The sequence below is a fragment of the Phascolarctos cinereus genome, unplaced genomic scaffold (genome assembly GCF_003287225.1).
Source record: "Phascolarctos cinereus isolate Bilbo 61053 unplaced genomic scaffold, phaCin_HiC Scaffold_1;HRSCAF=81, whole genome shotgun sequence".
Taxonomy (NCBI): domain Eukaryota; kingdom Metazoa; phylum Chordata; class Mammalia; order Diprotodontia; family Phascolarctidae; genus Phascolarctos; species Phascolarctos cinereus.
The window spans coordinates 275062998-275087830 of NW_027555514.1; the positions used below are offsets into that span (position 1 = coordinate 275062998).

Sequence of the window (24833 nt, forward strand, 5' to 3'; positions counted from 1 at the left end):
TGTGGACAATATATTGTAATATATATACAAATTTGTACATATTGCAATATATTATAATATATACATATATTGCATATATGTACAATATATTGTATTATATACAAATATATACATATTATGGTATAATATGCACACATATATTATATGTATAACATATACATATATTGTATATATGTACTATATATTGTAATAAATTGTGAGATATATATACACACAAATGCTACTATGAATATTTTGTATATAACTTTCAGTTACCCAATCAACGAACATTTATTAATCTCTTACTGTGTACCAGGCAGATGTTGGAAAGACAAAGAATTAAACAATCCCTACTCTCATCCTATTGGGGGAGGCGAGTCTATCTAGAAATATGTGCAGTATGAATATAAAAATAATAAACATGAATCAATAAAACGGTGGTGTGGGAGGAAGGGCATCAGCAGTTAGAGGCATCAGGAAAGGCTTCTTGTGAAAGATGATGCTTAAGCTACATCTTAAAAGAACAGAGGGATCAGTGCCCCACAGTGTAGACAAAGATATGCTTGATAATGGGATTTCTGAGTCAGAGGATATAAAAAATAGAGGGATTTTTTTTCTTTAGGCAATTGGGGTTAAGTGACTTGCCCATGGTCACACAGCTAGTAAGTGTCAAGTGTTTAGTCTGAGGCCAGATTTGAACTCAGGCCAGTGCTCTATCCACTTCACCACCTAGCTGCTCAATGTTTTTCTATTAACCCCAGCTTCCAGGCCCATACTTTTCTGGACCTGCCTTTCCAATCTTCTGAAACGGAACCTCTCTTCCCACCATCTACAATTTACTCAGACTGGTGTCCTTGCTGTTCCTTGAACACGACACTTTATGTTTCCTCTCGGTGCCTCTGAATTGACAGTGCCCATGCCTGGAATGCTGTCCCTCCTCACCTTCACCTCTTACGGTCAATCCCCAGCTTCTTTTAAGATCCAGCTCAAACATTACCTTCTACATAAAGCCCTTCCTAACCCCCACCTCCAAGCCTCCCTCCAAGCCTACCTCTAGTGCCCACCCCTGCAAAATTAACTGGGATTTATTTTATTATTATATTACTGTGTATTACATATCATATATACACATATATCCTAGATACACATACAGTATGTAGATTCTAGGAACAACTCATGTTTTGTCTTCCTGTAGAATGTAAACTCCCTGAGGGCAAGGACTGTTTCTTTTTTCTCTTGTCATCCCCAATGACTGGCACATATTAACCACTTAATAAATGATCCTTGAATTGAATTGAGTAAAAGTGATAGTCCTAAGGATGTAAGCTCCCTGAGGGCAAGGACTGGTTTTTATTTTTGTTTTTTTGATTTCTAATCCCCAGTCCCTAGCACTAGCCTAACCCACTTAACAAATGCTGGCTGATCGATGGTCTGATAGAGAGGGTGAGGCTTTGTGTTGTTTTAGTCAGTCCTTCTTTCTGGAAGAGAACCAGTAACATCACGAGGGTGACGTCCGGACTTGGGCGTGATTTAGATTTAAGTGAGGCAGGGCTCCCAAGGTGACCTGCCTGCCGAGTCCCAAGGCAGAGCCCGGACCAGGTTGTCCCTCGGCCGCACAGGAGGATCTATCTGGCTAATCACCACTCTTCCTTTGTCACCGTGTTGTGCCATGCCAGCCAGAAGGGATTGTCCTCCAAGGCGTGAGTGATTTCCTTTCTGTTGACAAATTGTACATAAAGAAAAGTCCTAAAGATCAGCTCACAAGATAATCCCAAAAATTTGTTTTTTTTCTCAGCCCGTCAGTCAGCCAACAACTGCTTAATAAGTTTCTACCCTGTGCCAAGCATTTTGCCAAGCTTTGGGGATAGAAAGACACAAACAGAACAGCCCTTCCTCTCAAGGAACGAAAGAGCCCGCCTGTCTGTGCAATGGGGAGGAGAAGGGAAGGAGCCTCAGACTGTCTCCCCAGCATAAAATAAAGTGGGCATTTGGCAAACGTCTGTGGGCTTTGATCTCTAGATCAACTACGTGCCCAACCAGACAGACCAGCTAAGGGCATACGTCATCCCAATCCCTCCTCATGCATATGCTAAAAAAAAGAAAAAAGCCCACTCATGCCTAAAATGTTTGGCCTGGCCATATCCACTGACCAGCCTAGCAGAGTTAGCGCTAACGATAGAAGCACATGGCATAAGGTTCTGCATGCACTTATGGCTGAAATTAGAATCAGAAATAGCTTCTGTCAGCGCCACCAAGCGGCTAAGGATGCAGGCTCTCAAACCCTCTCCCCTTAGAAGCCCCAGAAACAGGAAACCACTTTTCCAGGGGCAGGGGGAGGGGAGAGAAGTTAAATTCCATTCCTTCTTTCCAAGCATCGGAATCCAGAACAGTGGCCCTCAAAGGAAAAGGGGGCAAAGGGTTAAGATGAAAGGGTGGGCAGAATTCAGTCAACTTCAGAGGGGGCTGCTTCTCAATGTAGCCTCCATCAACCATTAGGAAGAGACATTTTAGGCACGTTAGCCCATCAAACCAGGTGTCTCAGTTTCCTCTTCTATTAAATGGCGATAATACTTATCTGGTTTGTTCTGTTAATTTATCTTTCCTAGTGACCCAGTGGACAGAGTGCTGAACCTAATTTCAAATCCTGTCTCCCATACTTACCCCTCAGAGCAGCCCCAGGCAAAGTCTCTCTCCCAACCTCAGTTTCTTCAGCTGAAAAATAGAGAAAACACTTATCTGTTCTGTCCACATACTTTTCTATTTCTATCCAGTAATAATAACAATAGCTAGGATTATTCAGAGCTTCAGGCTGTCAAAATGCTTTGCATGTTATCTGGTTTGATATTGCCAACCCTTCTGGGAAGCAGGCTCTAATAATAGTTTTGTAAAATAGTTTTGATGGCCTCTGCTTTGTTTGAAGTCAGGACGCGCTGGACCCCAGCCCTATAAGAAAACAGGGCTATAAAGAAGTCAGAGAAACACTGGAAAAAGCAGATGAACGGATACATAGTGAAATAATCAGAACCAGGAAAACCACGTCCACTATGACTACAGTAATGTAAACAAAAGAAAAAGAAAACTGAAGATTGTAAAATTATAAGGACAGGCTTGTTCCTAGAAAAAGCTGAGAAAATACTTCCCTCTTTAAAGAAAGAAGGAACTGTACGTATAAAATGTTGCAAATGCTCTCGGATCGATTGATGTGCGGGCATGTTACGGTTCTTTCTTTCGTAGTAGCAGCAGCAGCAGCAGCAGCAGCAGCAATAGTTTTGGTAACACTAGTAGCAGTAATAGCAGCAGCAGCAGCAGTAGCAGTAGCAGTAGTAGTAAGAGTAATATGTTGTTGTCCAGTCATTTCAGTTGTGTCCAGCTCTTTGTGATCCCATTTGGGGTTTTCTTGGCAAAGATACTGCAGTGGTTTGCCATTTCCTTCTCCAGCTCCTTTTACAGATGAGGAAACTGAGGTAAATAGGATTAAATGACTTGCCCAGGGTCACACAGCTAGTAAGTGTCTGAGGCCGGATTTGAACTCAGGTGTTCCTGACTCCAGGCTGGGCACTCTGTCTATTGTACCACCTAGCTGCCCAATAATAATAATAACAATTATAACTGTGAGACTAGCTAGCTTTTACATAGCACTTTCTAGTAAGTAACATGTCCACAGAGCCACCTAGCTGCACGTTTAAATAGTGCTTTACAAACAACATCTCATTTTATCCTCACAAAAAACCCCTGAGAACTAGGTGCTATTATTATCCCCATTTTGTAGAAGAGGAAACTGAGGCAGATATAGGTTAAACAACTTGCCCAGTGTCTCATAGCTAGGAAATGTCTGAGGCTAGATTTGATCTCCAGTCTTCCTTATTCTAGATCCTAGGCTACCTGTGTACAAATCTTTCTTACAAAGAAAGGCTTACTGGGCAGGAAAAGTAGGTAAATGGTGTATTTAAAAAAGTGAAAGTGATGTTTATTGGAATACCAATAGACTTGTTGTGAGGATCAATTGTGATAATATTTGTAAAGTGCTTAGCATGGTGCCCAACACATCGTAGGCACTATATAAATGCTGGCTATTATTGTTATCAATTTTTTTTTTGTAATTGATACTGTAAGAAAGTGACTTGTATAATTCATGAGGTTAGTGCACAAATAAAAAGCAACATGGCAGAGCAGTTCAATTCAGAGCCAGAGGACCTGCATTCAGCAAAAATCTTACCACTTACTTGCTGTTTGGATTGGAAGTCACTTAACATCTTTTGGCCTCAATTTCCTCATCCACAATATTAGAGGATGACATCTAAGTCCCCTTCCCTGCTATGATCCTATTGGCTCCTAGGGTTAGAATAGTGGGCTTGAGGTCAATGTGGGTTCACATCCCGCATCTGATACTTGAGAGCTCTGTGACCTCGGGCCATCACTTGACCTCTGTGTTCTTCAGACAACTCCTTCGTATAAAATCATGGATTGCTTATTTTATTTCATTTTTATTTTTTGATTGTTTATTAATTAATCAAAAAAATATGCAATAAAACAATCGACTCTTGGCTCTAGCCCAGAAGAGATTAGATAGAGGAATGGCTTGCCTACAGAAATACTCGCTAGCATTTATACAGGAATTTAAGGTTTATAAAACGCTTTATCTGTGTATGTCACATTTGATTCTCACAACAACCCTTCAAGGTAAACTGAGGCAGGCACTTGCCAGGGTCACACAACTAGTAGGTATCTAAAGCATGATTTCAACTCAGGTCTCCCCGACTCGTAATCCAATGCTCTCTCGACTGTGCCCAGGTGCTGCCCAGGCAAAGGTGGAGTGGTTTCCTGCACCAGGGTCACCCGTGATTACGGAATCACAGATCTTTTGCATATTTCCGTGAAATAACTGTCTTGCCATCGCAGCCACACTGGCAGCTGTGTCTGGATGGTCTGGCCATTTAACACATGGTATTTGGAGTCCGAAGAAGGTGGCTGCTTTTGGGTCGGCCGTTTGCTACATGTCTGACCCCCCCAACTCTACCCCACTCTCCTCTTCAGCTCCCTCCTTTGTAAAGGGATTCGACTACATGATCTTTTAGGGGCTTTCCAGCTTTGGATCTATGCTTCGACCGACGGCGGAGGTACCCCAAGATCACCCGAGAGATCTTTGACCACCCCCTCTGGGCTACAGCCAAAAGGTGTTCATTTTATTGCAATTTTTTTCTATTAAAATTTTATTTTCTCTCTATATTCCTCCATTGAAAAATAAAAAGGGGGGAGGTAGACCTTTTATTAATTGGTCACTAAAGCATAGCCTTTCTCTTGAGGCAACTGCTACAACTGTAAAATAATCTGGGGGGCGGGGTTAGGGGCATTTTCCCCAATGGTACCTGTGCAGCAACTCTGTGGTTACCCAGTCTGAGTACTCCCCAAGAGGCAGGTGCCTGGCTGAGAAAAGAAGGAGAGGGGAGTTTGCATAGAGGAGTGACAGCTAGGTGGTGCCTAGCAGTGTTTAGAGTTTTGGGTCGGGAGTCAGGAAGAACTGAGTTCAAATCTAGCCTCAGATACTAGCTGTGTGACCCTGGGCAAGTCACTTCACCCTGTTTGCCTCACTTTCCTCATCTATAAAATGAGCTAGAGAAGGAAATGGCAAACCACTCCAGTATCTTTGCCAAGGAAACCCAAAATGGGGTCACAAAGAATAAGACATTACTGAAAAACAACAAGCAACAAAAGGGAATAAGAAGAACAGGGAGCGTTGGAAGATAAGGATAGGCTTGCCTGTGTCATCTAGAAGTCCCACAACTGGCAATCAAAGGAAGAGTGGAATGGTCCCCCTCTTCCTTTCTGGTTGATCACATGGGTCTACCATTTCTAGACCTATGGTTTATGTTTTGGAACATGTTGATTTTGAGATGCTGGTGGCCAGTCAGGCCATCAATAATCATGTATTAACCACCTGCTATGTGCCTCGGCACTGCCAAAGGGCCGGGGATACAAAAAAGCCAAAGATAGTCCCTGCCCTCAAAGAGCTTCCATTCTGATAGGGCAGATAACATGTAACAGGTAAGACCAGTGAGAATTTAGGCAATTGGCTACTTGAGTTTTAGGACAAAGATTAGGAAGGAGTAAGTGAATCTGGGAGTGAATTGTAAAGACTCTGGTGATGATAACAGACCTACTGGGAACCGAAGAGATCTCCAGGAAACAGAAAGTTCATGACAAAGGATAATGCTGTCTGTTCTCTGTCTCTCTCTCTGTCACAAACACACACCACACACACACAGCCCCGGAGGTGGGGGGGCGGGAAGGAAGGGATTTATAACCAGGAGTGTGCTAATAAGTGTTTAACAACTGGTACTCTGCAAAAAAACAAACTAGCATGCAAGACACACTTTTATGTTTAATTTTCGTCATTAACACGTTCTCCATCACTTTCTTAAATCTAGAAATCAACAAAACAATAAACCTAGCCCTGATTTGTACCAATTTCCAAAGTACAAAAGCTCACACTAAAAGTTTAACACTCAACTCTGGAGAGCAGTCGGAGCTGTCTCCAGCACACCCCTGTGTCTCTGTCCCTAGACTGCTGGACCTCACTGCACCAACATATATCTTTCCCTCCCATCCAAATTGGGAGGGAAGCTCACAATCAGATAGTGTGTGTGTGTGTGTGTGTGTGTGTAACCAGAGAGTCAACACTGAAAAATGTTCTTTAAGGGCCTGGAAGAAGCTCAGCCGGCCTCAGTCTGTTCGGTTGCTAAGCACTAACTTAGGACTAGCCAGGTGTCTCATAACCAGGTTTCGAAAGAAAACTTTGGAAGAAAACTCAGGCAAACAAAGACTCAAGTTTTTTCCTAAGACAACCAGGGGGTTGTTTCCAAGCACGAGTGCTTCATACCCTCTCCCAAAATATACCACTGAAGGCTGCTAGGTGGCACCATAGTGCACAGAGCACTGGGCCTAGAGTCAAGAAGACTCATCTTCATGAGTTCAAATCTGGCCTCAGGTGCTTACTAGCTGTGCGACCCCAGGCAAGTCACTTCACCCTGTTGGTCTCAGTTTCCTCATCCATAAAATGAGCTGGAGAAGGAAATGGCAAACCACTTCCGAATCTTTGCCAAAAAAAAACCCAAAAAACTGAAAATGACTGAACAATGAAACTATTCTATTGAAGAAATAAAAAGTAATATCAATAAAAGGAAAGGGACTATGGGTATGGAATGATATATGTACGGTATGACTTGGCTCCTGTGTTATTGAGTCTTGAGAAACTGTCTTTTTTTTTCTTTATTTTTTCTTCTTTATCTCTATCTTTATCTAAAGAATCTCTCTCATACTCTCTGGGTGGGCGAGGTAGAAAAATATTTTGGAAAACAAAGATGATATACATCAATAATTAGAGAAATGCCATTAAAGCAACTCTAATTCTACTTCCCATCCATAAGATGGGCAAAGATGTCAAAAGAGGAAAACAAAGTTTGGAGGGGTGGCAGGAAAATGGGCACTTTGTGGAGACCGGTAAATTGGTCTACCCTTTGTGGAGAGCAATTTGGAATCATATCCAAAAAAAGTTCATAAGGTGTGCATACCATTTGACCTATCAAGGCCATTACATTCAAAAGAGATGTTTAAAAAATAGGAAAAGAACTCAGCTGTACCAAAATATTTATATAGATCTTTTCAATAGCAGCACAAATCTGGACACTAAGGGAGGTGCCCACCTACTGGGGGATGGCTAAACAAATTGTGGCATATGAAGGTAGTAGAATATTATTGCACCTTAAGAAAGGAAGGGGCAGTTTCAGATGAAGCTAGGAAGATCTCTATGATTTGATGAAGAATGAAATGAGAAAGCAATTTACACAACAGCAGCAACATTGTGAAGACAAACCACTTTGAAAGACTTCAGCAATCTGATCGAAGCAATGATAACCTGTGATTATAGAGACTCCTAATAAAGTCTGCTCCCCACGTCTGGACAGAGAAGTGATGGACTCAGGGGCCAGAATGAGGCATGTTTCTGGATAGGGCCATTGTGGGACTTTGTTCTGTGTTTTAAGAAGATTTTATTTTTCTTTCTTTTATTCCAATGGTAGGAGCCAGTGAGAGGGAAAGAAAGCAAATGATTTTTTAAATGTTTAAATTTTTAAAAGATAAAAAAAGTAATAAAAGTGAAAAAGAAAGATCAATAACATTTTTTGGTTCATTTTTGTTTTTTGGTGAGGCAATTAGGGTTAAGTGACTTGCCCAGGATCACACAGCTAGTACGTGTCAAGTGTCTGAGGCTGGATTTGAACTCAGGTCCTCCTGACTCCAAGGCCAGAGCTTTATCCACTGCGCCATCTAGCTGCCCCAGATCAATAACATTTAAAAAATAAAAGACATCAGTTATAAATAAAAGATACCACTTTGCACCATCATAGCTCCTCTCAGATCCTCAGTTTCTTCACCTATAAAATGGAGGTGATGACCCTGGTGCCACCTGACTCACAAGAGTGCTGTATGTTTCCCTTATTCAATGGCTCTGTAATCTCATCTGCCTGGGTTCTCCTGCCAATGGCAAAGATTGTAACTGATCCACACTTGCCCATCCTGTTGTACTCTTCTCTGTTCCCTTGCATATATTCACCACAAGGGGGCCCACCCAATGGGTAGGACAATTTCCTACTAGATGTCTTTTTTTTTCCCTAGCCAGGTGATGAAGTGACTTACCCAGGGTCACGCAGATAGTAAGTGTCAAGTGTCTGAGGCTGGATTTGAACTTAGATCTTCCTGATTCCAGGACCTATGCTCTATCCACTGCACCATCTAGCTGCCCCCCTACTAGATGTCTTAACACTGCTTGGGTGTCAAAGGAGCTGCTACTACATCTGCTGTCCATCAGTCCTTCCCTTGTTTTTGGCTGAGCCAAGCTTCTTTTCCATTTATAAATTTCTATGAAATTATTATTTTCTCCTCTTCATTTCATTATAGGTAACATGCTACAGCCCAATCACATGCATTATGTACTTCTCTGCTGACCCTTGGGTGACTCACAGCTTTAATACTTTGGAGATTTCAGTGTTCCATGACTCACAGCCCAAGAGCATCAACATCGTAATGTTGCTGTTAAAAGAAGAAGGAGGAGGAGGAACAGAAGGAGGAGAAACTGAAGGAGGAGGAGGAAGGAAAAGAGAATGAGGAGGAGGAGGAGAGGGAGAGGGAGAGGGAGAAGGAGAGGGAGGAGGAGGAGGAGGAGAAGGAGGAGGAGAGGAGGAGGAGAAGGAGGAGGAGAAGGAGGAGGGAAAAGAGGATGAGGAGGGGGAGGGGAGGGAGAGGGAGGGGGGGAGGAGAGGGAGAAGAAGGAGGGAGGAGGAGGAGGAAAGAGGATGAGGAGGAGAGGAGAGGGAGAGGGAGGAGGAGGAGGAGAGGAAGGAGGAGAGGAGGAGGAAGAAGAGAGGAGGAAGAAGAAGAGGAAGAAGAAGAAGAAGAAGAAGAAGAAGAAGAAGAAGGAGAGGAGGAGGAGGAGGAGGAGGAGGAGGGGAGAAGAAGGAGGAGAAGGAGGAGGGAAAAGAGGATGAGGAGGGGGAGGAGAGGGAGAGGAGGGGAGGGAGGAGAAGAAGGAGAAGAAGAAGAAGAAGAAGAGAAGAAGAAGAAGAAGAAGAAGAAGAAGAAGAAGAAGAAGAAGAGAGAAGAAGAAGGAGGAGGAGGAGAGAGGAGGAGGAGGAGGAGGAGGAGGAGGAGGAGGAGAGAAGGAGGAGGAGGAGGAGGAGGAGGAGAGGAGGAGGAGGAGAAGAAGAAGAAGAAGAAGGAGGAGGAGGAGGAGGAGGAGGAGGGAAAAGAGGAGGAGGAGGAGGAGGAGGAGGAGAAGAAGAAGAAGAAGAAGAAGAAGAAGAAGAAGAAGAAGAAGAAGAAGAAGAAGAAGAAGAAGAAGAAGTAGTAGTAGTAGTAATAGTATGGGGTCAATAATGGTTCTGCAATTTCCCAAACATAATCTAGCCAACCTTTCTTCTATATCATTCTGGACACAATTCTTCTTAAAAATTATTTTTATTGATATTTTTTTTACATCACTCTCATTTCTAGATCTATTCCTCTTCCCATCCCCTACTCAGTGAGCCATTCCCTGTACTAAAGAATACAAAAAGAATGAGAATAAAAGCTTTGAGCAAAACAAACCAATACATTGAATCTGACAGTTAAGTACATGTCACCTCTGCAAAGAGGGGAGGAAAGGTACAATCTATTACAATTATCATTATTGTACAGGAAGGAATTAGACCAGAGATTTAGACTTAGAAGGGATCTCAGAGGCTGAGACAGATTAAGTGATTTCTCGTAGCTAATATGTGTCTGAGATAGGATTTGAATTGAGGTCTTCCTGACTCATGCCCAGCACTCTATTTATGGTGTCAGCTAAACACCTTATCCACACCTGGAATTGGACTTGGTCTTGCCCTGCCCAGGGAACTCTCAGAAAGCTGAAAGGGATTTTAAAGAGGGAAGAGTCCAAACCTTTGGCCAGCGGACATGACGGGGGGAAATGCTGCATGGTCCTGGAGACCGAGCATGCTTTTGTGAGGCAGGAGGTTGGTAGAACTGTAGCACAGTAGAGACATCCGGAACGGGCTTCTTTGTTTGACACAGCATGAACTCTCGATCCAAGGAGTCCCTGAATCCCCAGCTAAGACAGAGGAGCTCAGCAGTTATTCCCTGACTATGAAGGAAAGTTTCACCCAAAGGTAGGTGTTTGAGACATGGCAGGTGCTGTGAGCTACAAAGCAGGATAGGAGGGAGTGTTAAATGGAAGCGTAATGACAAAAAGCAGTAACCAGAACACAGAAGGGATACTGCCAGTGGAACTATAGACCCTCACTGGGAGATAAGCCAGCCCTGAGGAGCCCCACAGGGTACGTGTAAATGACAATCCACTCAATCCACCTACATATTAGAGGTGATATAGGTTTCTGGAGAAGGGCTGATAAGGACATTACTATCTAAAAGGGACTTTAATATGGGTTCTATTGTTTATTTGTTTTCCTGACCTTAAAAAAAAAACTTGTTCATTCTTTGAGACTTGTGAACCTTGTGCTTGCAAGGGAAGTTAATGACAATACAATTGGGGAGTGACAGATAGAAAGATTCCAGATTATCTGAATCCAGATAAGTGATCCAGAAAACAAAGATTCAGAAAATGGAAAATCTCTCAAAAATGTGCTTTGTTTCTTTGAGTCCCATGAGAGCCTCTGACATAAAAAGTTACATGACTTTTGTCAGAGACCATTCTTTTAAGGAATTACCCTTACATTCAGAGCAGCTTCGTGCTGAAAGGGGCAGAAAAAGTATCTTAGCATAAAGAAAAACATTTAAATCAACTGGTAAAGGATCATATTGATATTGCTTCTGTCATGGCAGAACATTTTGATGTTTAAAAGGGATTGGAAAGAACTTTGGTTTAATAAAAACTGCTAAAAATATATGTATAAAGAAACAGTTTTCAGATGGGTTTGAGTAGTTTGGGACAAAAAATAAATCCTGTAAATATGTTTTAAATCACCTACAGGATAGAAGGTAATGACTTGTTTGCATGTGAATAGTCTGATGGTTTGTAGGGGTCAGAGAAAGAACGTTTAATTATTAAAAACTGGAAGAAATGTGATTATGAAGGAATGGTTTCTAGACACAGAATACACAATCTGGGCCATGCTGAGATCTGATTAAATGTCTGAGAACTACAGGGTATTGTGGTACCTCCACTTACATGCATATAACTCTTTTAAAAAATTAAAGGTCAAAACTTACAAAATGAAAAATTATACAACTATTCAGAAACTAAGGGATGGTTAAACAAATCCAGCTGATTTTATAGGGGGGGAAATTGGCAAATTGTTACCACATAAGTGAAAGGTGAGTCACTTGGTGCCAGAAGGCTCTGATTTAATCCTCGGAGGACATAGAAAACAGAGGCTAAGCTGTTGTGGTAAAGAGATTGAAGAATGGGAGAGAGAGGAAAATTTATTTTGTTGGAGCTTTTTGACTGGAGTAGAACTTAAAAGAGGCAAAGCATCTCAGAAGGGTCTATTACTCCTTGCTACTTCCTTCTGGTTTGAGAGGAGAGCAGAAAGGGAAGAGACAGGTTATGCTGCTGCCATTGCATAGGAAGAGAGGCTGAGAGTTAACTTCAAGATACAGACTCTTGATGAATGAAGAGCTAACTAAGCAGATTTGCCTTGCTTATTGACTAGATCCAGGTAGGTGATGGGTCCACTGTACCTTAGAACATGGTCATACCTTCCTGAAGAAAGGTGTACCAGTAGAATGCAAATTCTAGCAGGTCCCACCAATCACTGAAGTACTAGCCTGATGGCAGACTGTCTTAACTGCCTTCTGAAGAACAAGTCAGCTTAGTTCAGAGAAATTCATGGGATCACTGGAACACAGATTTATATGGAAGGGATCACAGACACCATTGAGTCAACCCCCTCATTTTACAGATGAAGAAATCGAGGTCCATGGAGAGGACAGCATCAAAGATCTAGAAGTGGAATTGACCTTACAGGCCATCTAGTGTGAGCCCCTCACTTTACAGATGAGAAAATCAAGGTCCATGGAGGGGACAGCATCAAAGATCTAGAAATGGAATTGACCTTACAGGCCATCTAGTGTGAGCCCCTCACTTTACAGATGAGGAAATCGAGGTCCATGGAGGGGACAGGATCAAAAGCCTAGAAATGGAATTGACCTTACAGGCCATCTAGTGTAAGACCCTCACTTTACAGATGAGGAAACTGAGCCCAGAGAGGGGAAATTTCTTGCCCTGGGTCTCACAGCTAGTAAGTATCTCAGGCTGAATTTAAATGCAGGTCTTTATGACTCCAAAGCTAACAAATGACTTTCCTACTTCACCAAGCTGCCAGTCATCAGCAAAATCAGTAATGATTTTGTTTTGAACCTCTCAAATGCACTAATCATAGAATCATCCATTTTGAGTTGGAAGGGACCTTAGAAGTCTTCTAGTTCAACCCCCTTATTTCACAGATGAGAAAACTGAGGCTCAAGTAAATCAAGTGACTTATCTTGGTCATACAAGTAGGATCATAGGAAGATAGGCTGAGAGTTGGAATCAACCCAGAGGCCACCTAACCCAACCCCCTCATTTTACAAATGAAGAAACTAAGAACCTAGAGAGGTTAAATGTCTTTCTCAAGGTCATACGGATAGTAATTAGTGGAGCTAGAATTTGAATTTAAGGCAGTGATTTCAAGTTGAGAATTCTAAGTCCAAATGCTCAATACATATTTATTGGATAAATTAACCAATCAATCCATTAATTATGAAATTATCAAGACTGAAAGTGACATTAGAAGCCTTCTAGTCTGATTCCCCCTCATTTTACAGAGGAGAAAGCTGAGGTCCAGAGAAGTTAGATGACATGCTGATGGTCCCCCTTAATTCTAGTGCCTTCCCTCCATTGATTAGCTCCAATTTATCTCATCTGTAGCTTATTTGCATATAGCTATTTTTGTGTTGTCATTAGACTGTAAGCTCTTTGAAGGCAAGGACTGTCTTTTGCCTTTCTTTGTATCCTCAGTGCTTTGCACAGTGCCTGGCACATAGTAGGCACTTAATAAATGCTTATTGACTGAGTAAGGCCACACTGGCAGTGAGTAGCAGAGCCAGGATCTGAACCCAGTCCTCTGACTCCCAATTCTACACTCATTCCCCTGCACTATTCTCCTTTAACCCAGAGAGGGTAAATAGGCTAGAGATCCTATGATCATTATGATTATTGGGCAGTTGAAAAGAGATTACATAGTCCAAACTCCCTCATTTGACAAAGGAGGAAGGTCAGGCCCAGGGAAGTGAAGTGACTTGTCCAAAGTCACACAAGAGGTACTACTAGTTAATCCCAGAGCTGTAGCTTCAGCCCAGTTTCCCTAGCTTCCCAGTCAAGGTGCTCATTTTCCTATACCATTCTTACCCAGGGATCATGTCCACAGTCAACAGAGAAGTGTGAATACAGCCAAACCTGATACAATGGAAAGGACTCATATCCCTATGAATTTGAAGAGTAAGCTGACATGGGTGGAGGTGGGAGGGAATGGATAGGGGTGGAGAGGGAAATCTTTCCAGGTTGGAGAGGCAAACAACAGATGAGTCATTATCTGCTATTTGCTCTAGGGTTCAGACAACAACTTTTCTCCTCCAAAAAAAAAAAAAGTAGGTTGAACAAATAAAAGCAATAGATATAGGAACTAGAGTAAACAAAGAGGAAGTGATATTCTGAACCTCAAAGAGCCTTGTCACATAAAAGGGAAGGCTTTGAGGCAAAGTCTTCAAAGACTGTCAGATTAGTTTTCTTTTTTCTGTAAAAGAAACTGAAAAACTAGCCTGGCTGTGGCATACTGGGGCCCTGGGATTCCCCAGCTCTTCTGATCTCAGGTCCCAAGGAGATATTTGCTGTGCTTTCTGAAAAGGGAGGAAGGAACTCACTAGACATGTTGCATGATGGAAAAGCAAGATATTCCATGGTGGAGTGCATATTCTACTAGAGCATATTGTGGTAACTGATGTGGTAACTGACCACAGGGTCATCAATCTAGTCCACCAAGGGACCTCAAAGATCATCCAGTCCAGACTTCTCATTTTACAGACAAGGAAACAAGAGTTGTGACTTGGGATTATGGAATCATAGATTTAGAGCAGAAAGGGAACTTGGACAACTTTGAGTTCCTCAACTCACTTCCCCATCTTACAGATAAGGAGTCTGAGGCGAAGAGAGATTAAATGACTTGCCCACGGTCAGTTTTTCCTAGTTTTTCAACCTCTACTTTGCAACAGCTCATAAATGTCTTCACATTTTTAAAATTTTCCAAACTCACCTACTTTATAGCCGTAATCCATTACATTCATGCATCACAAATTTCTTTTAGCTATTCCCAAATCAGTGGGCAAAAGATAGGCATTTCTTTTTTTTTTAATTCATAATAAAGAGGATCCCTTGCACAAATAAAAAAGGCAGTGTTGATAGGATCATGCTATATTCATTATACACAAATTTAAAACAAGCTAGACATAATAAAGATTCATGGTTTCATTGACCATTCTTTTTTTCCTGTCCTTTCTATATGAAAATATTAATGTTTTTCATTTATTTTCCCCAATTACATGTAAAAACAATTTTTTAACATTTTTTTAAAAACTTTGAGTTCCAAATTCTCTCTGTTCTTCCCTCCCCACTCCCCTCATCGAGAAGGCAAGCAATTCAACATAGGTTATACATGTATAGTCATGCAAAACATATTTCCATATATATTAATGTTTTTCAAATTCATAATGAGAGAAAAAAATGCCCCTTATGAAGATCTCATTCATTTGAGTCTTTGGTGGCAACCTACCTGAGTTCCATTTCTGTTATAAGAATACCCTCTCACACACAGAAGCACACAGAAGCTTAGAGCTGAAAAGTACCTAAGGCACTATCCAGTCTAAGCCATCCCCTCAAAAGAATTCCCTCTATTACATTCCATCTTTATCTTTCTAGCAATTTTAAAACCAGGAAAAAAATGAAGCTTAGTGTATTTAGCTTCTATTAAAAATCACCATTTTCTTCCCCACCATGTCTTGCCTCAAAATTAAGGTTTTCTTTGTTGTTTAGTTGTGCTTGACTCTTCATGACCCCTATTTGGGGTTTCCTTGGCAAAGATACTAGAGTGACTTGTCATTTCCTCCTCCAGCTCATTTTCCAGATGAAGAAACTGAGGCAAACAGCATTAAGTGATTTGCTCTGGGTCACACAGCTACTAAGTGTCTGAGGCTGGATTCAAACTCAGGTCTTCCTGACTCCAGGCCTGGCACTCTATCTACTATGCCACCTAGCTACTCCAGAATTAAGGTTACCATTAGGCTAACTCTTTTTCCATCTTCACACAGTTAGACTACGCTCCATACCTTTTGACTCCAAATACAGTCTTCTTTCCACTGTACCATACTGAAACCCTACTAGAGGCAGAGGAAGCGTGGCAATGTTGAGCCAATCACTTAGCCTCTCTGGCCTTCAGTTTCCCCAACCATGAAAGAAAAAGGTTTGATCAGATGATGTCAAAGGTCCCTTCTAGCTAATCCTAGCTTTACCCCAACTGCACCCTTGGAGCAGTAGAGGTTACATAGTAGGGGCTCAATAAATACTTATTAGCTCATTTCTAGTAAGGAAGTTTTAAGAAAATTGCTAACAAAAATTCTTCAGAAATGACCCATAATCCTCCCATTCTTGAAACAGAACCAGTAATAAGGGAACAATGGCATGGTGCCATTGAAAGAGCATTAGACTCGAATTAAGAAAACCTGAGTTTGAATACTGCTTAGACGCTTACACCTGTGTGATCCTGTACAAGTCATTTAATCTCAGTGAGAGATAGTTTCCTTGTGTGTAAAATGGTAGGGTTGGACTCAGCATATTCCACAGCCCCTTCCGATGTTAAATCTATCATCCTATAAATAATAATTGTAATGGGGCTTTGGTTTGCCTAGATCACCTAAGATGAAGGCACCTATTTGGGAGATAGCAGGGAGCTCCTTCTGGGAGAAGATATTCTGACTTGGCCTACCATGGGGTTGGGAGCAGCGTCTTTCCATTGGCTACATAGCTGGAACTGGCTGCATCTTTAAATCTACTTGGTAGAATACAGCCTCTCTCTTTTCCACTGGTATCTAGAGGTGAAGATCTGATTCACCCACTGCAGAGGCACTATTTAGTAAGTTAGGTGGAAAAGGACCATCTTCCCTTTCTCCTTAGGCCCTGTGGCCCTAAGAAACAGGCTTGGAATTTTGGTCTTATTTCATTTGTCCTTTTCAGTTCTTTTTTTTTTTTTTTGAAGTGAGACAATAAATAGCATCTATCTAAAACCTTCAGCAAGCATAATATGTAATGGGGACGAACTAGAAGCATTTCCAATAAGATCGGAGGTGAAACAAGGATGTCCATTATCACCACTGTTATTCAATATCATACTGGAAATGTTAGCTTTAGCAATAAGAGAAGAAAAAGAAATTGAAGGCATTAGAATAGGCAAAGAAGAAACAAAGCTATCACTCTTTGCAGATGACATGATGATATACTTAGAGAATCCTAGAGAATCAAGTAAAAAACTACTTGAAATAATAAACAACTTTAGCAAAGTTGCAGGCTATAAAAGAAACCCACATAAATCATCGGCATTTCTATACATTACCAACAAAGCCCAACAGCAAGAGATAGAAAGAAAAATTTCATTTAAACTTACTATAGACATTATAAAATATTTAGGAGTCTACCTCCCAAAACAAACCCAGGAATTCTATGAACACAATTACAAAACACTTTTCACACAAATAAAGTCAGATCTAAATAACTGGAAAAACATCAGTGGCCCACAGGTAGGCCGAGCTAATATAATAAAAATGACAATTCTACCTAAGCTAATTTACTTATTCAGTGCCATACCAATCAAACTACCAAAAAATTATTTTATAGAGTTAGAAAATATAATAACAAGATTCATTTGGAAGGAAAAAGGTCCAGAATATCAAGGGAACTAATGAAAAGAAATGCAGGGGAAGGTGGCCTAGCAATTCCAGATCTTCAATTGTACTATAAAGCAGCAATCATCAAAACTGCTTGGTACTGGCTAAGAAATAGGGAGGTGGATCAGTGGAATAGGTTAAATATGCAAGACACAGTAGTCAATGACTATAGTAATCTATTATTTGATAAACCCAAAGACCCCACCTTCTGGGATAAGAACCTACTCTTTGAAAAAAACTGCTGGGAAAACTGGAAAAGAGTATAGCAGAAACTAGAAACAGACCCAAATCTCACACCATACACCAAAATAAAGTCAAAATGGGCTCATGATTTAGATATAAAGGCTGATACTATAAGCAATCTGGGAGAGCAAGGAATAGTTTACCTATCAGATCTATGGAGAACAGAAGAATTCATGACCAAACAGGAGATAGAGAACATTATGAAAAGCAAAGCAGATAATTTTGATTACATTAAATTGAAAAGTTTTTGCACAAACAAAGCCAATACAAGTAAGATTAGAAGGAAGGTAGAAAATTGGGAAAGAATTTTTACCACCTGTCTCTCTGATAAGGACCTCATTTCTAAAATATATAGAGAATTAAGTCAAATTTATAAGAATACAAGCCATTCTCCAATTGATAAATGGTCAAAGAACAGTTAGTTCTCAGATGAAGAAATTAAATCCATCTATAGTCATATGAAAAAATGCTCTAAATCGTTATTGATTAGAGAAATGCAAATCAAAACAACTCTGAGGTACCACATCACACCTATCAGAATGGCCAACATGACAAAACAGGAAAATGATAAATGTTGGAGAAGATGTGGGAAAATTGGAACGCTAATACATTGTTGGTGGAGTTGTGAAATGATCCAACCATTTTGGAGAACAATTTGGAACTATGCCCAAAGGGCTACAAAAATGTGCATACCCTTTAACCCAGCAATAGCACTTCTAGGGATATATCCCAAAAAGATCATACAGATGGTAAAGGGACCCACATGTACAAAAATATTCATAGCAGCTCGTTTTGTGGTGGCAAAGAATTGGAAATTGAGAGGATGCCCATCCATTGGGGAATAGCTGAGCAAGTTATGGTATATGAATGTAATGGAATACTATTGTGCTATAAGAAATGATGAACAGGCTGACTTCAGAAAAACCTGGAAAGACTTGTATGATCTGATGCTGAGTAAAATGAGCAGAACCAAGAGAATGTTGCACACAATAACAGCCATGTTGTGTGATGACTAATAAGGATAAACTTAACCCTTCCCAGCAATACAAGGATCTAAGACATCTCCAGAGACCTCGTGATGGAAAATGCTATCCACATCTAAAGAAAGAACTATGGAAGTTGAATTGCTATTTTTTTCTCTTCTGTTGAATTTTGTTTCCACTTTCTGATGGTTCCTCCTATTGGTTTTAATTTTCACTTACAACATCACTAATGTGAAAATATGTTTAATAGGAATGTAAATGTATAGCCTATATCAGATTGTGCACCATCTTGAGGAGGGTGGTGGGGAGGAAGGAGGAGAAAAATTTTAAGCTCAAAAGCATATGGAAGTGATTGTTGATAAATCAAAATAAATTAATAAAATTTTAAAAATAAACTGAAAAAAATTTAAAAAATTAAAAAAAAATAAAGTGAGGCATTGAGGTTAAGTGACTTGCCCAGAGTCACACGGCTAGTGAGTGTTATGTGTCTGAGGCTGTCCTTTTCAGTTCTGAGCACAGGGAGGGAGTAGAGTCCCAGACCCAGGAGCTGGGACCCCTGGGACCTAGAAGCCCAGGATTCCAGGCCAGAGCTTGCAACCAGCCCAGCAAGGAAGCCCTTTTAAAACCAAGGTCCCTGGATGCAAGCCCAGAGAGCTTTGGACTCAGAACTTGGTGGGACTACTATTAGGTAGGAACTGAGTTAAGTTGTGAATCTAATCTAGCTCCCCTCTTCAAAGGCTGAGGGGATAAAGAAGGAATTTGGGGGGGCAGCTAGGTGGCTCAATGGATAGAGCACCAGCCCTTGAAGTCAGGAGGACCTGAGTTCAAATCCAACCTCAGACCAAACACTTAACACTTACTAGCTGTGTGACCCTGGGCAAGTCACTTAACCCCAATTGGCAAAAAAAAAAAAGAAGGAATTTGTGGCCCCCCCTTCCAGTGTTGGGGAATAATGTTTGTATGTTTCTTCTTGCTATATCTTTGAAGCAAATATTCCTTTTTAAAAAGCTAATCTATTAATTATTTTTTAATGAAACTGGGTTGCTTGGACCCCCCTAGATTGGAAGAAACACAGTCAGTGGAGACTTGAAACAACGGTAAATGAAAGATTCTCTAAATCCATTATGAATCCCAGAGGACCCCGGGGGGAGGCACCACATGTAATATGCCAGTCCGTCGGGCAGTAGGAGACAAGAGTGTTGGTAGTTTGCACTTATAAAGCTTTATGATTTGCAAAGCACTCTGTTCACCATAACCTCTAGGGAGATGGTAGACACAATTACAACTTTCGTTTCCATGGGACTTGAAGGTTTCTACAACCCTCATTGTACCTGTACGGCCTGGAGGGCTCAAGTAGAAGGCATCATGCAAATGAGTCAAGACTTTCACCTGTGTGAAGGAACTTCCATGGGGAGAATCTCACTCAGGTCCCCAGCTCATAATTCAGCTATAACTCAGCAGACCAGTGCTAAATCGAGGATGGCTCTCCAGTCACAAGGGTCCCAGAGATTAAGTGATTTGTCGACACCTTCTGACTCCAAGCCCAGGCCACTGCACCACTGTGAGGCCCCACTAGAGGCAAAGGAAGAATGACACCCTTGAGCCAGTCACTTACCCTCTCTGGGCCTCAGTTTCCCCAGCCATAACATGATGGGATTGGGTCAGATGATCTCTAGGGGCCCCTCTAACCATAACCCTCATCATTCAATGCTCCTGGACAAGCCAGGCAAACAGGCCTGCAGCAGAGATGGGGTGTCTAATTTGAAACAAAGGCCAGTTCGAGCAGGGGTGGCAAAGGCACAGACTAAAGGCAGCACTGACATGTACGCAGTGTGCGAAAGACAGGGGTCAGCGGGCTAGCCTTCTCAGATCTGCTCACACACAGCAGACCGAGGGGGAAGGAGGAGGAGGCAGGGGAGCTCAGCCACCAGTATCCTCCCCCTTCTATCCCAAGGACAGCTGTCTGTAAAAGGAGGACAGGGTCACCGGCGGCCACTCGAGGCTGTCCCTGCCAACATCAATGGGGCAGCCTTGATCTCTAAAGGTCACAGCTTGGTCTGATTGTACTTTATGGAAGAAAGGTACTAAGCAGCATTAGTCATGGGAACCAGGGAAAGCCACAGCCTTGGAGCTTGGAAGAAGTCAGCGAAGGGCAAAGGGAGGAAACTGCAGTCAGAGCTGCCTCATCTGTCATTCTCTCAATGGGAAATCTCTTTTAGCTGGTACTTGCAGGCTTGGCCAGTACCATGATGATGGATCCCAGCGGGGACATGAGCAGACTGCCGGGTCCTGGAAGGCCTGCTTCTGAATCATTAACTAGAGACTCAGTAGCAGTCAGGCCTGAGCAGCCCGAGTCAGCCTAGAAAAAGGCTGAATGTGAATCAGAAGACCCGAGTTCAAGGCTTAACTCTGCTAAAAAGAAAAAAAATTAGTTATTTATATTTTTCAAGTAATAGGTATTTTAAGATTATTTTAAGATGTTAATAAGACCTAGTTATTTTTATTTTTCAAATAGTATTTAAGTATTTATTTCTCAAGTAATAAATATTTTAATTATTTTCAAGTAACAAATATTTTAAATTATTTCAGCATATAGTTATTTATTTTTCAAGTAATAAGTATTTTAAGATTATTTTAAGATGTTAATAAGATCCAGTTATTTTTATTTTTCCAATAGTATTTAAGTATTTATTTTTCAAGTAATAAATATTTTTAATTATTCAAGTATTTTTCAAGTAACAAGTATTTTAAGGTTATTTCAAGATGTTAATATGACCCAGTTACTTTTATTTTCCAAATAATAAGTATTTTAATTAAGTATTCATTTTTCAAGTAATAAGTATCTTTAAGTATTTATTTTTCAAGTAATAAATATTTTTGTCTATTTTAGTATTTTTCAAGTAATAAGTATTTTAAGTATTTATTTTTCAATTAATAAATATTTTTAATTAAATTTAAAAAATTTTTTAAATTAAAGACGTGTTCTTCCCACCATTCCCTCCCACATTTAACAAATTAACAAACAAACCCAAAAACCAAATCCTTTAATATATATCTACATCCAGCAAAACAAGTTCCTACATTAGCCGTGTCCAAAACCACGTGTCTCTTTCTGCTTTTTAAGTTCATTACTTCTCTGTCAGGAAGGGAGTAGTGCATTTCATCTTCATTCTTTTTGGATGGTTGCCTTATGATGGTGCTGATCAGAGCTCCAAAATCTTTCAAAGTGGTTTTTCTCTGTAAATGGTGTTATCTCTGTATAAACTGGTCTCCTAGTTCTGCTCACTTCATTCTATAATACTTCTCAACGGTCTTCCCAATTTCCTCTGCAATTGCCCATTTCATCATTTCATATGGCACAATAATGTTCTCTTTCCATTCATATCCCTCAGTGGAATGATCAGTCCAGTCCAGGGTGACATTTGGGCTGTCCCTCCCGCCTACCTCTTATTCCAGTCCCATATTTCCTTGGATCACAGGAGCTGGAAGCATCCGTCTAGCCAAACCTCCTCATTTCATTGATGAGGAAACTGAGATCCATGCAGGTAAAAGGTCTTTCCCAAGATCATACAATGAGTAAATATTGAAGGTGGGATTTGAAACCCTTTTTACCTCAAGCCTACTGTACTTTCTGCTACTGCACACTCCTTCTCAATTTGACAAACTCACCATGGAATTACAGACTTAGGGCTGGAAAGGATCTCAGAGGCCATGGAGTCCAAGCCTCTCATTTTAAGGATATGAAGAAATGAAGATGCAGAGAGGTTCAAAGGATCTTAGCTCTAGAGCTATAAGGAATCTCAGAGGCCATGTAGTCCAACCCTCTAATTTTAAAGATGGATAAGACCATGAGTCATTTGGGGAAACGAAGCTGCTTGGGTCTTATTATATAGTTGACATCAGAAAGAACAATAGTGACCTCTCACACATGTCCTTCAGTGTCCAAATCAGAGCCAGTCCTGGCTGGACAATGGATGGACCCAATTCAGCAGTTCTCACATAATGTCATCTATTTACTTGAAATGAGATGAGCTATATTCACACAAGCTATTCAATTTTTCTTCCCTAATATTAATTCTCCAAAGATCATTTTCTTTCTCTTTCTTCCTTCCTACTTTTCTTCCTCTTTATTTCTTCCTTCCTTCCTTCCTTCCTTCCTTCCTTCTCTCTCTCCTCTCTCTCTCTCCTCTCTCTCTCTCTCTCTCTCTCTCTCTCTCTCTCTCTCTCTCTCTCTCTCTCCCCCCTCCCTCATCAAAAGTATCAATAGCCAGCATGAGACAGAAAGCGTACATACTTTCCAAGGACAAGAGTCTGATACTCACTTTAAGTTCCAAGGGATTAAAATAAATGACAATGGGCAATATTTTTCAGCCATTAAAATACCTTCCTGTCAATGTGTAATTGAAAAGTCATTTCTCAGAAACAGAACCCAGAGGCAGTTTTGAGAATTAATAATAAATAAGGGACTTGAAATGGGGCCAAAACCATGCAGCTGACCCAAGTGGAGCATATTATTACACACAGATCTCGGTCAAATAGGCACAAATTCCCCAGATCCTTTCACTGCCCCCATCTCCCCTTCCCTCCATCCAGAGGAAGGCTGTTATTTGGTTGGCTTGACAGCCTTTGGGGAGCCAAGCACTGGGCTTCAATTATGCATTCACATCTCCATCCCCAGCTCTTGAGCCAGACAACAACATGTGGTTCACAAAGCTCACTGTCCCCTGGGTGGGGTGGGGTTCTCTGTTTCCATTTTGCTTGGGTGGTACAGTAGAAAGCCATGGATTTAGAGTAAGAAAACATGAGTTTCTATCCAGGTTTATTTATCTGTGTGACTTTAGGCAAGTCACTTCTCATCTCTGGGCCTCAGTTGCCTTATCTGTCAAATGGGAGGAGGAAGGACTGGACTAGATGACTGCTAAAGTTCCTTCCAGCTCTCAGTCTATAATTCCAATGAGCTGAAGGCTGTGTCTATGTCTTGGTCTTTATCCTCTCCCTATTGTGTTGAGTTCTAGAGTCAGAGTTTAAGGACATTAATAAGTTAGAGAATGTCCAAAGAGTAGCAACCATGAGAGTGAAGGATCTTGAGAGTGGAGGAGCCTGGAATATTTAACTGGAGAAGGGAAGACTCAGAGACAGTCACTGTCAAGTATTTGAAGGAGAGGGCAGCTAGGTGGCACCATAGTGCTGGGAAGATTCACCTTCCTGAGTTCAAATTCAGCCTCAGACATTTGCTGGCTGTGTGACCCTGGGCAAGTCACTTAACTCTGTTTGCCTGAGTTTCCTCATCTGTAAAATGATCTTGAGAAGGAAATGACAAGCCACTCCAGTATCTTTGCCAAGAAAACCCAAAATGGGGTCATGAAGAGTCAGACATGACTGAAATGACTGAACAATAATGAACATGAAGGAGTTTCCCACTGGCAAGAAGATTATAATTGTTCTATTTGGTCCCAGAGGAAGTTAGGAAAGTAGGTAGAAATTATAGAAAGCAGATCTAGATTCAATATAAGGAAAAGCTTTCTGACAATTAGAACTGACCAAAAAAAAAATAGCATTTCTATAATGCCTTAAAGAGGTGGCAAGAATATACAAAAGAACTATACAAGAAAAGCCTTAATATCACCAATAACCATAATGGTTACTGATCTAGAGCCAGACATCCTGGAAAATGAAGTCAAGCGGGCCGTAGGAAGCCTTGTTAATGACAAGGCTAGTGGGAGTGATTTCTTTAAGTACTGACTGATTTGATCTCCTTGCCGTCCAAGGGACTCTCAAAAGTCTTCTCCAGCACCACAAGAAAAGTTCAGTTCTAAGGTACTCAGCTTTCCTTACAATCCAACTCTCACCACCGTACATTACTATTAGAAAGACCATCTAGCCGTACTATTTAAAACCGTAAAAGATGAGGGTGTTAAAGTGCTGCACTCGATGTACCAGCAAATTTGGAAAACACAACAGTGGCCGCTGGGTTGGAAAAGATCAGTTTGCGTCCTAAACCTGAAGAAGGGCAATGCCAAAGAATGTTCAAATTACTGAACAACTGCACTCATTTCACACACCAGCAAGGTGATGGTTCAGATTCTACAAGACAGGCTTTAGCAGTGT

General features: G+C 41.1%; 1 long non-coding RNA gene across 1 annotated transcript; it reads right to left on the bottom strand.

The window, feature by feature from the left end:
• Positions 1-202: 202 nt before the first annotated feature.
• On the bottom strand, positions 203-21132 carry LOC110205685 (uncharacterized). The gene is made up of 3 exons (XR_013483045.1): positions 20115-21132; positions 2641-2691; positions 203-1695 (listed from the first exon to the last, which is right to left on the bottom strand). It is a non-coding gene; the product is annotated as an uncharacterized LOC110205685 (long non-coding RNA).
• Positions 21133-24833: the final 3701 nt, after the last annotated feature.